Raw genomic sequence first — 14965 nt, 5'->3', positions numbered from 1 at the left:
AACCTCACAGATCTGAAACATGTCTCTTTCTGTCGAGGACCCTTCAATGTTTAATCCCTGTGGGCCTGCGTCACATCAGTAAAGGTGTTGGGTGAAAGAAGCTTTTGTGTGGAGGTTTGCATGGCAAAGCAGGTCCCTGCGACAGTGGGAAGCTGAGCGGGCAGCCGCAGCCCGCGGTTCGCGCGGAGGGGGAGAGGGAGCAGGGCTGGGAAGGGTTAAGTGCTGAGCGGCTGCCGGGCTGGGGCTCGGCAGGTAGAGCAGACAACGAGGGAGGAAACCGCGAGGCAGACCAGAGACACCCCTGCGCGCCGGGCCTGAGACGTGAAGCCGGTGTCGCCGCTGCGGAACAGACACACCATTCACTCCGCGGCGTGCTGGGAAACCACAGAGCAAACACAAGCCAAGCGTCCACGGCCACCGAGGGGAACAAAAACGAACAAGTCCAGGGCCGCGGGCCCCTGCGGTGGCTGGGGGGTGTAGTGCGTACTGTTCCCCAAAGGTCCCCGGCCTGAGCGCAACAGCTGGCGCCGCAGCTCATGGGAGTGTCATCTGCAGTTTGCAGGCGATCAGAACATCTGCAGCTGGACAATAACCAGCCAAACTGCACTTCTGTAATACTACACGCAGTACACCAGATGAATGGTTATCACCTTGGCAAAATGCTGCTCTGACTTTCATTGTTTTCATTATTTTGTTGTGTTTTATTTTTTTTAAAAGCTGGAATTAGGAACACAAGATGCATTTATAGCTTCACCAGAGGCCTAAACAAATAACCTTGTTTGACCTACAAACATTCAATTACAGTTCCTCATAAATACAAATTTAATACCTTTAAGGTTGCTTTAATGCACACATTGATTGATTAAGAAAAAGAAAGTGGAAAAAAGAGAAAGTGTGTTCTTTCATGTGTGCCAGAACTACAACGGCTTTGTGTGCTTTATTCTCCAATGTTAATCCCAAACCTTTAATGAATGAGGATGACTTGCCCTGAACCCTACTGGAAATACAGCGGTGATGATAATCCCTGCAGATGGATTTTTGGGTCTTGAAGTACACTATGTTCTATTTTTTAAAGATTTTGAACAGGCTAGCATTTCTTTCAAGCCACATACTGTACAATGAGTGTATGCTGGAGATATGCAATGGCAGTGTGAGACTGGTGGACACGAAAAAGATATGATGTCTCCTGGAGCTCCATCACTTTGCCACTCAGAGACCTGGGGCTACTGATACACGGTAAAGCCAGGCAGGGTGTCAGCCAGCCCTCAAGTTTGACAAAGTTTTTAAACATGTACACTGAAAACGTCTGACGCTGCAAAGCTAGTGGTGTACAGTATAGTTCAGTTGGTCTTACTTGTTAAAATTCCCCTTCAGACAAATATTTTACTTTCTTCTCTGTACCCAAGGTCTTACAGTACCCCCCCCCACCAAAAAAAAAAAAAAAAGCTGTTATGAGTCCCTGGATGTGTTTCGTTTTTTATGTTCCTTTTGTTTTCTGAAAATAATCCTCTTTTCCAAATGTTTGCCAAGTAGCTTCCAGGAAAGAACGATGCCTTCCTCTTCTTTTTGGCCTGCACGGTCCTCTACACAGACTTTCGCGTCCCTGTGATCAAATCCAAGCTTTCTTCGTGTTTTTTTTTTTTCCGCGTCCACGGTAAACATCGCCCACAAAACCATGATACCGGCAGACATCCATTACCTGAGTCACATTGCCGGCACAGACCACACATCGAGTATTTACACATCACACTTTTTAAATACACACTGTGGATGCATTGAAATGTCTTTGTTGTTTTCTGGGTACAGATTTTTCTTTGCGGGGACGAGACGACGTTGGTTCCATCCTTCCCCACCCCCCTCACTAATGAAATTATTCCACAAGGAGGTTGTACGCTGACTGATTCGAAAACATTTAGCTAAAGTGCTTCTTGAATGTATCACTGCCGTGTTATCTTGGAAGCTGTCAGCTGAGACTCCAGAGTGGCCCGGCTCTGCTACTCTCACATCCCCAGGGATTTCGGTCTCACAGCAGGAATGTGGGCTAGAGAAACCGGCTCCACACGGCCCTCCACTCACTTACCTACAGTCAAGCAGCGAAGGGTCCCCGAAGGACTGTCTTCTGAAGCAAGTGTCCCGTAAGTAGTCGGAGGTGGCCAGGCTAATTATTCACCAGCCATTGATGCCGCAGAAGCCGTGAGACCCCTGTGCTGCAAGGCCAGCTGAGGGGTCCTCTAGAGCCAGAGGAGCTGCCCCGTCCTGAGGGTTTTGGATCAGGAAAAGCCTTATTGTGACAGGTGCTTCACAAAGTGATAACCGGAAAGCTAACAGCAAAGGGGAAAGTTACTGATACTGACGCAGGGACCAGGCGCAGGCACTGGAGTACTCTTGGCACTTGTTTTCTGAATCCATAAGCTTCTTCCAGTTTCGGGTGTTAAACGCTTGCTGCCACTGAGGTCTGCTCCAAAACTGCAAATGGATCCCCAGCTGTACTTCTGTACTTCGCCATCCAGCCCAGTACAGAAGTGAGACGACCCCAGCAGCGCGGAGACCACACACACCTCATGCCGCGGTCACTCGCCATCCACCGGTGTCTGTGGAGATATGGAACCGCTCGTCGTCTTCCCACACACAGGGAAGTCTGCCTCCTGACCTGCTGTGGCCTGCGTTTCAACCCCTTTGAGGGTGTTTTATGAGCTAACCACTTCCTATAAACTCCTGAAGCTGACACACTTGCCCTGATCTGCTGTCTTTAGTGGTGCACTGACAATCATGCCCCTTGTTACACCACTTACACCAGACATCCTACAAACAGGACCAATCCTCATACTTTACTTTAAAAAGAATGGGGATATAACCTCCTATTAAATTTCAGTGATACTCTCTGGATGCATTCTTTAAGTGTTTTACACGTAACACACTTAATCCATTCTGAGAGCACTGACCTGTACACCAAGTAAACTTGTTATGTAAGGAGCCTATTAACCTTCCCTGGGATTTTGAGAGTATTTGAAGTTTTCTGGTCCTGTGTAATCAAGGTTTTGACCTCTCGTGCTTCAAAATTTCACATTTGTTTAATCTAAAACCATAATATTGGAATGATATAAACCAATCTCTGGCTTTGTGATGAGTGAACTATTAACTTTACAGGCCCAAGCATGAACACAGACATCGACAGCTGGGGATCCATTTGCAGCTTTGGAGCAGACCTCAGTGGCAGCAAGCGTTTAACACCCGAAACTGGAAGAAGCTTATGGATTCAGAAAACAAGTGCCAAGGTACTCTGAAATCTACAGAAAAATGACATGTCTTATCATGCCTGCAATTGCTTTACCACTATATTCTGCTGATTTTTTTTGTTTTAAGGAGGAAAACAGCCAGTCTAAGACAGAAGCCACTTATGCACATGGTTTTAAAAAATAACATTAACACCGCAGCTCCTACTGTACATCATACTGAAGACACCTACAATAACATTGGCTTGAAGCAGTATCAGTCAGTAATGTATATGTTCACCATTACTCTGTTTCTCTGTTTTTCAAATTTGTGGTATAAAAAATTACTTATAAGACAGGGAATGCTCTCTGCACATCCACTTTAGCAGAAATAGTTCTTGTTTTTGTTTCTATTTTAAAGTATGCAATGTGTTCAGTGCAACAGTTTTTAAAAGTAATAAGATTAAACAAGTGGTAGTCCTCAAAGCTCTTCAAATCTCAGGAGTGCACTAGAAATCTGAACTAATTTAGTTCTGATGTAGGGCTCAATACTTATATACTTTCTCACCTGTTGGTTGACATTCAACTTCTTTCACATGTTAAAGTTCTTATAGTGTATTAAAGATTTGATTAAACATTAATTGAAGAAAATTTGTATATGTTTGAAATTAATCAAAATGGGATATCTTTGGTGAATACTTTTGCAAGGATTAATTGATTTTTTAAAACAAAACTTTTTGTTCCCTTTCTGAGTGTTATCATAACATTTTAATATATCTGAGAGAGTGCATATTGTTTAAATGTCCTTTTCAGATACCCAAAACACACCAGGAGTTTGTCTAGTGCTGCGCATCTATTTATATCTGACGAGCCTATGTTCTTTTGTAGTTCAAGTAGGGAGCTGCGTCAGCGTGCGTAGGCTGCAGAGGAACAAGTAAAGGTTTATTCCCTGGTGAAACGCCTGGAATGCATTGAGTCTTAAATGAATTACTAAAAGTCTGATCAGTGGCTGGAACCATGAGCCGCAAACAGCCATATTAAATGTGATGTATCGAGGCTCTACTCAAGATCACTACTCAAGGTCTAAGTCTTATGACCATGTCATCCTTAACGTCTAATTCTTTGCCATGTCATGTGTAAAAAGCTTGGCGCTTACTAGTACTCGAGAATTAAGGCAAGATATTTTTACCGTCAGTATCCTTAAAGCTCCTGACAATTATCAGGCCACTAGGGGAATTATAATTCTGTGTATTCCTGAAACATTTAATTTTAATTTTCCATTTAATTGTAATCAATAGAAGATTTCACTAAGCTTTCTACAAGTACAGATGCAACATTGTGTGATCATCTTCAAGGACCCTCTGTGTATCACTAAGCCCTGCTTTGTTCTCTCCATTTTGTTTTTGAGTCTTTGCTGTATTCGTTGTGGAACATTAAAAAAACAGAGAACTTTAAGACCCACCTCTGAGTGGCTGAAGTTCATTTTGTCTCAGCTGCATGGTAGAGATTGAAGAGAACCAATAGAAAACACTGGGTCAGCTTGCCTGGGAGGTAGTGAAAAAGAGCCTCATTAACAGTGACCACAAAACCTCTACAACATTGTGTGTTTGTAACGTTAATTATCTTTATTTTTCCTCATAAAGTTCAGATCACTTTTTTATTGGCTGTATATAACTTCTTGTATTAGGATCTTGTCTTTTCACATACCCCACCTTGCTCTCCATGAGACACAGACAGGGAGAGAAGCTGAGGGTCAGAGCACAGGGTCAGCCATTTATACGGCACCCCTGGAGCAGCTGGGGTTAAGGGCCTTGCTCAGGGGCCCAACAGAGTAGGATTCCTCAGTCGGCCACGGGATTCAAACCGGCAACCTTCCAGCCACAGGCGCAGATCCTGAGCCACAGAGCCACCAGTCAGCCCCTAAGGGACTTGTGATACAAGGGACTTGCATTCACGACATCACCTGGATCTGAATGCAGAATCAGTCAGGAGAGGTGGATGGGAGAGGTGTGTTGGAAGTGTGTGCCTCACAGCTCCAGTGTGCTGGACTCCATTTTGTTCTGGAGAGTCCTCCGTGCTGAGTTTCCATGTTTCCATGGCTCCACGAGACCTAGAACCGGATGGATTAGGACTCATGTCAGAAATCATGTCTCTGAATTGCTACTGTGTGTGCCCTGCAATGCACTGGCATCCTGTCACCTCCTGCCCTGTGCTTCCATGGCAGGCTTCAGACTGGCACAGTGCCTGGCAGGAGCAAGTCGCTTTCTGGCAGTGGATTAGTGTGACAAGCAAATTAACTTGTAGTTTAGTGCTGAAATCACAAGTTAAAGCAAATATATTGTGCTGTTACCTGGCCCATGATGTCAGCCTTATCCTTAATATGTATTGATCTGGAGAACCTATTTTAATGGCTCGGATCATTAAGCACAGCAGGAGGCCCTGTATCATTAGTTTAGACGATTATATTATCTACGGTCCTTTATTTTAGGGCTGATTAATGCAGGGGGGAATTTGACTAAAGCTGTTTGAGGGAAGCGAGGATCTCTCACAGCTGCCTCCACTCCAGCAGGAACCGGAGACTTCCTGGAGGTCCGAGCAAGATCTCAGACTCGTGGAGAAACTGAGAGTGTGGGCCTGTCTCAGAGGGATGACGGCCTAGTACCTGCAACCTGAATAATCAAGGTGAAGCCGGACACTTCTCTTTGCAGTTGCTCAAGGCAACGCCTGTCACACACACCACTCACAGTCAGCACGGTTTCTCCATTAGCTCCTGGAGACCCACTGGTCTGCGCCCGACGTCTGTGCCAGCTCACCTTTTCTCCTAGTATAGCTACATGGACTTTTCTTCGGCTGTTTAATTATTTTATTTTCTCATAGACATTATTAACAAGAAATGTTCCCATAATGCTTTGCCTTTGACATTTAATTGCTGTAAACGAAAGGTGGAATAAATGTGGAATATAAACAGGAATGTCTGTGCTTCACACAGGAGTGTTTGTTTCTCTCTCGCTTGTCATACCGAACAATTGTGTTTATCTTCGAAACAGTTTTAGAGACATTAATTAAGGATCCAGATTTCATGCATGGAAAAAATACAGTATGAATTAAATAAAACATTAATTTGACAATGGAATCTCACAGACTTTCAGTCAACTGTGGTTATATTATCAGTATCTTACGGAAGCTAAAAAGAAAAAAAAGAATATTCAAACAGTTGATCTGCCATTTTCATTCCTGCCTGAAGGCTTACAAAAATATTGGTAGTAAACAGATCATGTCAGAGATATATTGCAAATATTTTCGTCTATAGATATGGAACCACGGTTGTTAGAAAGCTAGAAATTGAAAAAATGTTCTTGATCCATCTTTCTGGAAGTTTGTACATTCAAATGTCTTTTTTATAATCCTAACTAATTGCTTATTCCATATTTGCTGAACTTACATTATAAAAGCAACAAATTATATTTGTTTTAGTACTTCTGTTTTGCAGTGTTCACACCCTTAGTATCAATACATTTCTGTCAAACAATACATTTCTATCAAACAATTTGTTGTGCTGAGTGATCACAACTCATTCAGCGGTCCTGATGAAAATGATAGCAGTACCATTATGGGGCTATATCAGATCTCAGACATTTGTAAGACCTCCATACACATAAACATATAGGTGCATGTACACCTACACATACATGTACATGTAGACATACGCATATATACAATATGCACACACACACACATATATATATACAGACATGTACACATGCCCCCAGGGAAAAGCAGCTTGCTGCTATAAGAGCAGGTGGCATTTTTTCCGGCGGGACCAGAATTTCCCAGACTGATTCCCCAGTACAGTGACACTGCTGTAGGAGCTGGTGTCCCTGGGGTGAGATGTTTAAGCAAGGCCTTCACCAGGTGGTCCTTAGAATCAGCTCAGCGCGTTGTGAAATAGCAGAGGTATGAACGCTGGCGTCCTGGTACAGCTTGGTCCCCAGTGTCCTGCTGCTGTGCGGCGGGGCTCCTGGAGCCCGACTCAGGGGCTGCGGCGCTTCCGTAGGGAATGATGTGTGTCCATCCTTCAAGCTCAACTGCCCTGGGACCCCTGTGGAGGAAAGGTAAGGAATTATTACCAGGAAACTACAGCAATTCTGTGTTATTTATTTAAATTATATTATGTATTAAATTATTAATTAAGCTTTATGCAGTGGTCTGCCTGGTCAGCCTTTATGATCTCTTTATGTTGACTTCAGCGCTGCTGGATGGAGGCAGTACAAATCTAAACATAGTACTTATAATTCATCAAAACGTGGTCTCATTAACTGGGAGTACATACTTTTGCAAGGCGCTGTGTAAGGAAGAGTCATGGTTTTTGTCTCTGTTTATGTGTGCTACCAGTAATAGGAAATAAGAAAGGAAAAAATGTTCTTGACGGAACGCCTATATGAGTCAAGATAATTTTTTTTGTGGCATTCCTGGGTTAACCTAAATGTAACAGGTGCTAGCTGAACTTCTCCTGCATGTGTGTTACACAGCAGTCATAGGCAAAACAAAGTAAAATATCTACATTTTATCCCTTTGTTTTTCAAAAGAAATAAAAAAACTTTGCCTATATGTACCTTTCTCAGCAGGAGTTAAAGCTAAATATTGTGTCTGAAGCAGAAGGAGCGTTTTGATTAGCTGTTACACAGTAACAGTTTTCCTCTCTTATTCAAAAATCAAAAGGGCCATTTCAGTCCTGCCCCACAGCTGGACTGGCCACATGACCCCTGGCAACACCGGCCATCAGTACACTGGAGAGTCTATCCTTTCCTCTGTTTGCTCACACGCCCATCCAGCCTGCGAAGTCAGCTGCTACAGGCGACACGCTGCCACTCTTCAGATGCCCCATGGGAAACCTGGGCTCATGTCAAGAGCTGAACAAGTACACATAAGCAATCACTTTCTAGGTTCAAAATGTGTAGATCCATTTGTAACTCTGTTCCAGACATCCCCGAACTTCTGAATCTTGTTTACTTTTTTTAATAAGATTGAATTATCTTATGGGAGGCACAGTGGTTAGCGTTATTACCTTGTAATAATCCGGGGGCCCTTGGTCAATCCTGGGCCGATATCTGCAGGGAGTTTGCATGTTCACCCCGTCTTTGCTTGAGTTTCCTAGGGGTGCTCCAGTTTCCTCCCACAGGCGAAAGACATGCTGGTAAATTAATAGGCTTCTGGACAAAGTGATGTGAGTGTGTGCGTGTCCGTGTTTGTGCCTGTCTGTTCTGCGATGAACTGGTGTCCCGCCCAGGGTGTACCCCTCCTTGCGCCCGCTGTTTCCCCTGTGACCCTGAATTGGAAGAGGCGGTTAGAAAATGTATAGATTGGCGCATAGTGGCATCACTTCTAAAAGAGTGTATTTACCCAGCACACAGAAGGCTTTTAAGCACTTGAAGATATAAATAACCTTATATTCAGTTAAAAAAATGTAGTCCCGAAATTCCCCTGCTGTATTGCTTCGAGGGTGAGTTCCCAAAAGTTTATTCACGTTCCACAATTCCACATAAGTCATCCTTCACGTTAAGTCTTTTTTTTCACATAGCCACACAAGCGCAAGTCCCAGTGATTGTCCTTTCCCTGCAGTGTCATCTTCACGAAACGATCTGCCTGTTTTTATTTTTGGAAGTCTATCTCGTGTTTCTGAAGTCATCCGGGTGGGCCTGTGTTGATCAGTGCGGTGGCAGTAGCACTCAGATCCTCGGCAGATTAGACGGAGTAGGTCCGGGCCCTCATTCCGCTCGCGGCTCAGACGGCATGAGTGATACTTTCCAGACCCAGAGAGGTTTCCCCCTTCCACTTTAAAAGGCATACTTTGGAGCTATCTCATTCCGAACAAAGGCCTCATCTGAAGCCGACTATTTATTTTGGTATCCATAGTGTTTTCCTTTAAACAGTAAATTGGGAAAACACGAAGGCCGGTCCAGTGTGTGGGAGAATGCTCTGCGCACAGTCCCAGAGAGGGCCGGAGGACATGGCGGGGGCCGCAGAGCAGCGCGGGGCCTCACCCCTGCTGCTCTCCGCGATGAAGTCAGCCTGAGGGCTCGGAAACCGATCCAGCAGCGGGCTGCGAGGAAGGGGGGTGGGGGAGGGAGAGGGAGCCCCGACTCCGCGCTGGGGAGACTGGGAGACGGGGAGGTGTCAGACTGGGGGCAGGAGAGCTCGTCCCGGTGCGTGGCCGGTGGAGAGACCCAGGCTCCAGGGCTCCGCCGAGGGGGCAGACAGACAGGGATTTCGACATGTTACAGATTGGGTGTACTGTACAGGAAATCTGACATTTCTGCGAGACGAGCCTAGGAACCGTCTCCCCCCTCCGCCTCCTGCTTCCCCTCCTCCTCCCCCAGCCACCTTCCTTTGCTCTTACAAGTGCTGGAGAAAAGGGTTAAATAAATGTTAGCGATGTGATAAGGTGCTTGTTTACTGAGGGACTGACAGATTGTTGGCTCCAGGGCTGTGGCTGCTATGATGTTATCCCCCCCCCGGCTCCGCCGTGCTCTCCCTCACTCTGTCCTCCTCGCCCCGCTGGAAAGAGAGACCTGCAGGGGGCGACGAGTGAATGAGTGGAGAAATAAGAGAGAGAGAATGACAAGGGCAGTGCAGCACGAGGAGAGTGTACTCTTTAACACTGCGCGAGGACCAAACACAAACTGCAGCACAAGCTATTTGAACAGTTACTGTTCGGCCAACCGGGCTCAGGAATAACCCCTGTTCTATTTTTGTACTCAGGCGCCACTCAGGTGTCTCCCTGCGGCTTAAGAGAGCAAACCATTTTTGCTCTGAAAATGAACTTGGCAAACAATTCCATTTGTGTCATTCAAAGGAAAGCATGACTTTTTTTTTTTTACTCTAGAGAGAAGGGCTGGAAGTGCAGGTGACTGGGAGACGATGTTCTGCCCACTAAGGCAATGGTAACCTCTTTTCAGGATTTCTTTCGACGATGTAAGCCAAACTGTTTGTTCAAATGCAAAATGAAGAGAGAAAAATAAACTGAAATTAATATCAACTGCCACGTGGGCAAAGTGGATAGTCCTGCAATGCTCTTCTCGCGAGATTGAGGCACATAGCAGCAAGCCTCGAGCAGGGCCAAAGACAAAGTCTAACTGGATAAGGGCTCGGGCTCCGTCACTGGCATCCAGTGCTAGACTTTTCTCTAAAGGCCATCCCCTTCTTATATATATAAAATGATATTACCATTATTTATATATGTAAAGTTAGATGAAACAGGCCTTCACTTTTGAGACTTCTAAAGACACATTGTGATTGCGGAGTATCAGTTTAAGTCCAGTTATTTAAGTCATACTATATTTTTTTTCTGCCTGGCATGAAACAAAATAGTATTTAGTGCTTCAGGAAATTCACGACCTGTATGTACGTTGTGCTGTTTTTTATTATACTCGCTTTACTGCTGCAGCAGAACAGTGGAAAAGGTCTTTTCTGGCAGCAGGATTCAAGAGGAAACAGTTGAATGAATGAATGGGAGAGAGATAAAAGAGGAATCAATCCAATGCTTTGTTATGCTTTGAGGTTAGCCAGGGCATCAGCCACTATCAGGTATGTGGAAAAACACTCATCATCATCATAAACATTCTGGTATGAATTTGCCACACAGCCATAGTGCAGAAATCATGGAAGAAAGCTTGATTCGGCCTGCATGGGGCTCCCTGGGGCTGGGCTCAACAGTGATCAGCACCGAAATCACTGGGAAAAGGACCGTTCCAATTAGTAATACAAATAAATTAGGGTTTTCAAATTGAATTAAAATGCAACAGAAACACACCAGCTTAACACACGTCCGTAAACGTAAAATACCCTAAGTGTTCAGGGATAATAAATCACAGCAGTTCTGTAGGCTAATGTTAGACAGGCTTGAGACTGTGCACGTAGTTGCTAACTCTACTGTTGGTTCAGTCTGCTATAAGCAGTTTTCTTGCCTGTATTCCCACATTATTGCTTCTAGAACAGGAAGAAATGACAGACATAATTTCCTTTTGATCTAACATTGTTGATCTTTACATTAACACAACCTGATGCAATCTGCTCTTGGTGCAAAATAATTGAATGTGCTGAAACTGAGAACTATTTCTAGGTATTTCCTCCCTTTAAAGCACAGCACAGATTAGCTAATTAAGGAGGAAAAACAGGAAATTTTAAAAGTACGTCAGTAATTAATTGGCTGCTGTGGCCACAGAGCCGTGTGGTCAGCCAATAGATAGAGAGATCAAGTAAACTTGCAGGGCTTTCATTATCACACTCCAAAACTGTTTCTGTTTTCAGAAATGGTACTCAAAGGAATATATATAATTGGTTATTTATACTCAAACTAATGCACTTCTCTGTCCATATCTCTCTGTTAAATAGAGAGGGTGAAGTTTATATTTAGCTCTTTGTACGTATGCCAATCTTTTGAATTTAGAGCTGCAGGTTACAGTTAGTCAGAATGGGGACACCCATATGAACACTGCCCTTCTTAAGCAGATAACCACTGGCGCAGACGTGATCTACAGTGTGTTAGTTTTTTAGCTCCTTTCCTGATCACCATCTGTAACTCCTCAGCAGCCTAAACTGAGTGTCACACCAAACAAGAGCCAGGACATCGAGACTCTGCTTTGATCTGGCCAGACATTGGCTTCTCTGAGTTCTCATCTGCAGAATCACCCCATTAGGCCTGCACTGTAGGAGACACTGTGCCAAGAATAGGCTACAACACAATGTGCAAGTGTGTTACTGCTTTGCAGAAGGTACCACAGACTATTAACCCTCCTTCTCATTGTTCCAGTTGTGTATTATTTGAAAATACAGATACCATTGTAAAGAGCACATTAGCATGGTAAAAAGATCCAAAAAAATATTCAGAAAAAATTAAGATTTGTGCACTGAGCATAAACCCTGGGCTTATACTTAATGTTTAGCTTTGTCAAAACATACTTAAGGTTTAATGCATTAAGATGTTAAAATACGTGCTAAACACCAAGGAACAGAGACAGGTGTACTGTTTTCCAAATTTTTTAACTTTGCAAAAAATGAAAATGATTTCTGAGGCCCATGTTTTAATATCAGATTGCCTCTCCACTGTATCCAAGTTTGCAAGGCATAATTTATATGGGTCTGGGGGTTATTTTTATTATTACCAGTCAGCTGTGATGGGAAATGAACAGTGGTTGTGAGGCTATATTAAACTTCAAAGTAGTTAAGAAATCCATTTATGACAGTGCACATGGCTTTAAAATCTCTATATGTGTTATCGTCCCTGAAGCACATTGCAATTTGTAACTTTAAATGGAAATTTATTGTGTGTCAGCCCTTGAAGGCTAATGATGTTTATACAGACATACCACAAAGCTGGAGTAGCCCTAACATTCCCTGTACTGAGTGAGAGGAGGAGTGACCAGGCCCCTCCAGACTGCGCAACCTGTACTTGACCCCAGAGAGCCTGGCTCTGCGCTGGGACTGTTGCGCCGTGCTGGAGCCAGAGGGGCTGATACCAGCCAGTGACTGATGCTTTCCCCAGTCCAAAATACACTGCTTGACAACACACGTCCACTGTGGCCCTGGAAAACAAAAGGCACTCCGTTGGTGGAGAAACGGCTGACAGGACTTTCCAGGCAGAGTGTGAGAACTGGGCTCCTCCCTACGGTGTTCTCGTTGCCCTTCCTCCGCGTCCGAATGACGCTTCTTCTCCCTCGGAAGGGCAGAGCCGGGCCAGGGGCGAACTCGACCTGGCGGTTGCGGAAAAGAGCGCGGAGGGCCGAAGACAGTGAGAGCGCGGCAAATGCGGACAGGGGAAGCACATGTGAGGAAGGCTGGCAGCGCGGAGCGGAAGGGCGATGAACGCAGAGTGAGGGGGTCCCAGGACAAGATGCAAAGTGAATGAAGGTCCTGATGCCAGCCATGCTGAGGCTGCACTGGCCGTTAAAATGCTAAAAGGTGAAGATGTCACTACCTGCTGAACATGCAGCTAGTGGCAAGAACAGTATTAACCCAGGTTTTTTCACCCTCTGTCAGATTAAAGCTGCATTGTCGTTAAACTATCTAACTTGCATCGAACTGCATGTATCTGGGGTGGCACAGTGGCGCTCTTGGGCAGGCACAGACCCTAATTAATTTACACCCCCTCTTAAAACATACAAACTATTGAGTAACCAAGTGTTTCTTAAAAGCAAACGCCTTCAAAGAGGTGTGCTGTTTTTCTGTTGAGCAGGACTCTTGCCTCACCTCTCTTGGGTCTCGGGCTTGATTCCGGTCGGCCTGGGGCACTCTCTCCCCGTGATCCCCATGGCCTTGTGGGTTTTCTTCGGTGTCTGCGTGTCTGCCCTGCTGCGATGTGCGTCCAGCAGACATCCTCCTGCTCACCTGGACTCTGGGCTTGATTCCGGTCACTCTTGTGGGTTTTCTTCGGTGTCTGCGTGTCTGCCCTGCTGCGACATGCGTCCAGCAGACATCCTCCTGCTCACCTGGACTCTGGGCTGGTGGTTGAAGTTAAAGGGCTATATTGTGGTAGCTATTTTGTCTTATTCATCTGGAAGAAAGGGAGAATGGCCAAGAGAGTCATCTATCTGCCCCTCTCCGGTAAGCGAGTAGTCGTGTGTCGCAGCGCATGCCTGGTGAAAAACGGGCCCAGACGTTGTTGTAACATCCAGATGACTCTCAGCCACTGAGGATGGGTCTTGCTGTTCACCTGCCGCTCCAGCAGTGTGGGCTGTGAAGCTGTTCCTGATGCCTGCTGCATTCCGGTTTGCTCTGGGACGTCACTGGAGGTCCAAACAACTTCTCATCGCCTGGGTCACGGTCGTCCCAGTAAAACAGACCGCTTGGAGCCTCTGCTGGGCAGTATAACTTTATATTTTTACATTTATAACTCTGCTGCCTGTCTTATCATTTTTATTCAGTTCCTTTTCATCTTCACACTGTTATACTGGTATACACTCTAACCCCACCTCACCTCTGAGTCGTTACTGTGCTCACTCAATATCTTCGACATAATATTCTGTATGCCGTTCTGAACCTAGGATACTTGTGTCATTTTACACAAAACTCCACGCTTTTAATTCTTTTGTAGCTCTCAAGCTGGCAGGCTTGAGCAAAATAATTACCTGACCCTGAGACAAGTTGGACATTTGACTGTTTTGCGCTGTGCCTTAGCGTGTCATTTCCACTAACACGCCCATCCATCTACTGTATTATCAAAAAGCTGGAGCACTCTGGTCATGCTCAGTTACCATTCATGCACAAGTTGGAGTTATATTGTACATTGTAGTGAATCCAACAAATAAACTGCAGTTTGGAAAAGCAACAGTCAGCATTTGTAAAGATGTGTAAAATAATTGGGCCATTTAGGAACTTTCCATAATCTGTGAATCAACGCATAGGAGTTTACAACATTGCACAAGCACCCTCCGGCTTTTGCAGATTGTTGTTGTTTTCTGCAATGCCCTTGTGTCTTCTTGCATTCTTTAAACATCAACTCCATCCTGGCAGGGTCATGTCTGGAATGTATACAGAGTCTTTCTTGTGTCTGGAGAAATGGGATACTGTTACTGGAACTGGAAATGTCTTTCAGGCACTCTGTGCCTCTCGTGAAAATACATAATCACTAAAATACATATAATAAGACTTTATTGCATAGATGAAAGATGCCTTGTGGAAGGAATGGTGTCTCGGGTCACCGAATTTCTCTGCCAGTTTAGTCACTTCACACCCCTCCATCCATTGGATTGTGGGGG

At 44.9% G+C, this 14965-nt stretch overlaps 2 long non-coding RNA genes across 2 annotated transcripts; one reads left to right on the top strand and one right to left on the bottom strand.

Moving 5' to 3' along the window:
* The first annotated feature begins 1920 nt into the window (after nucleotides 1–1920).
* Nucleotides 1921–6196, top strand: LOC107078129 (uncharacterized). The gene is made up of 2 exons (XR_011189956.1): nucleotides 1921–3275; nucleotides 5779–6196. It is a non-coding gene; the product is annotated as an uncharacterized lncRNA (long non-coding RNA).
* Nucleotides 6118–9198, bottom strand: LOC138239457 (uncharacterized). Its single transcript, XR_011189957.1, has 2 exons — nucleotides 8278–9198; nucleotides 6118–7311 (listed from the first exon to the last, which is right to left on the bottom strand). It is a non-coding gene; the product is annotated as an uncharacterized lncRNA (long non-coding RNA).
* Between the last annotated feature and the right edge of the window lie 5767 nt (nucleotides 9199–14965).

Source organism: Lepisosteus oculatus, chromosome 6 (genome assembly GCF_040954835.1).
Source record: "Lepisosteus oculatus isolate fLepOcu1 chromosome 6, fLepOcu1.hap2, whole genome shotgun sequence".
NCBI lineage: Eukaryota > Metazoa > Chordata > Actinopteri > Semionotiformes > Lepisosteidae > Lepisosteus > Lepisosteus oculatus.
The sequence above is the reverse complement of the archived record's forward strand: the minus strand, read 5'-3'. Positions and strand labels throughout refer to the sequence as shown.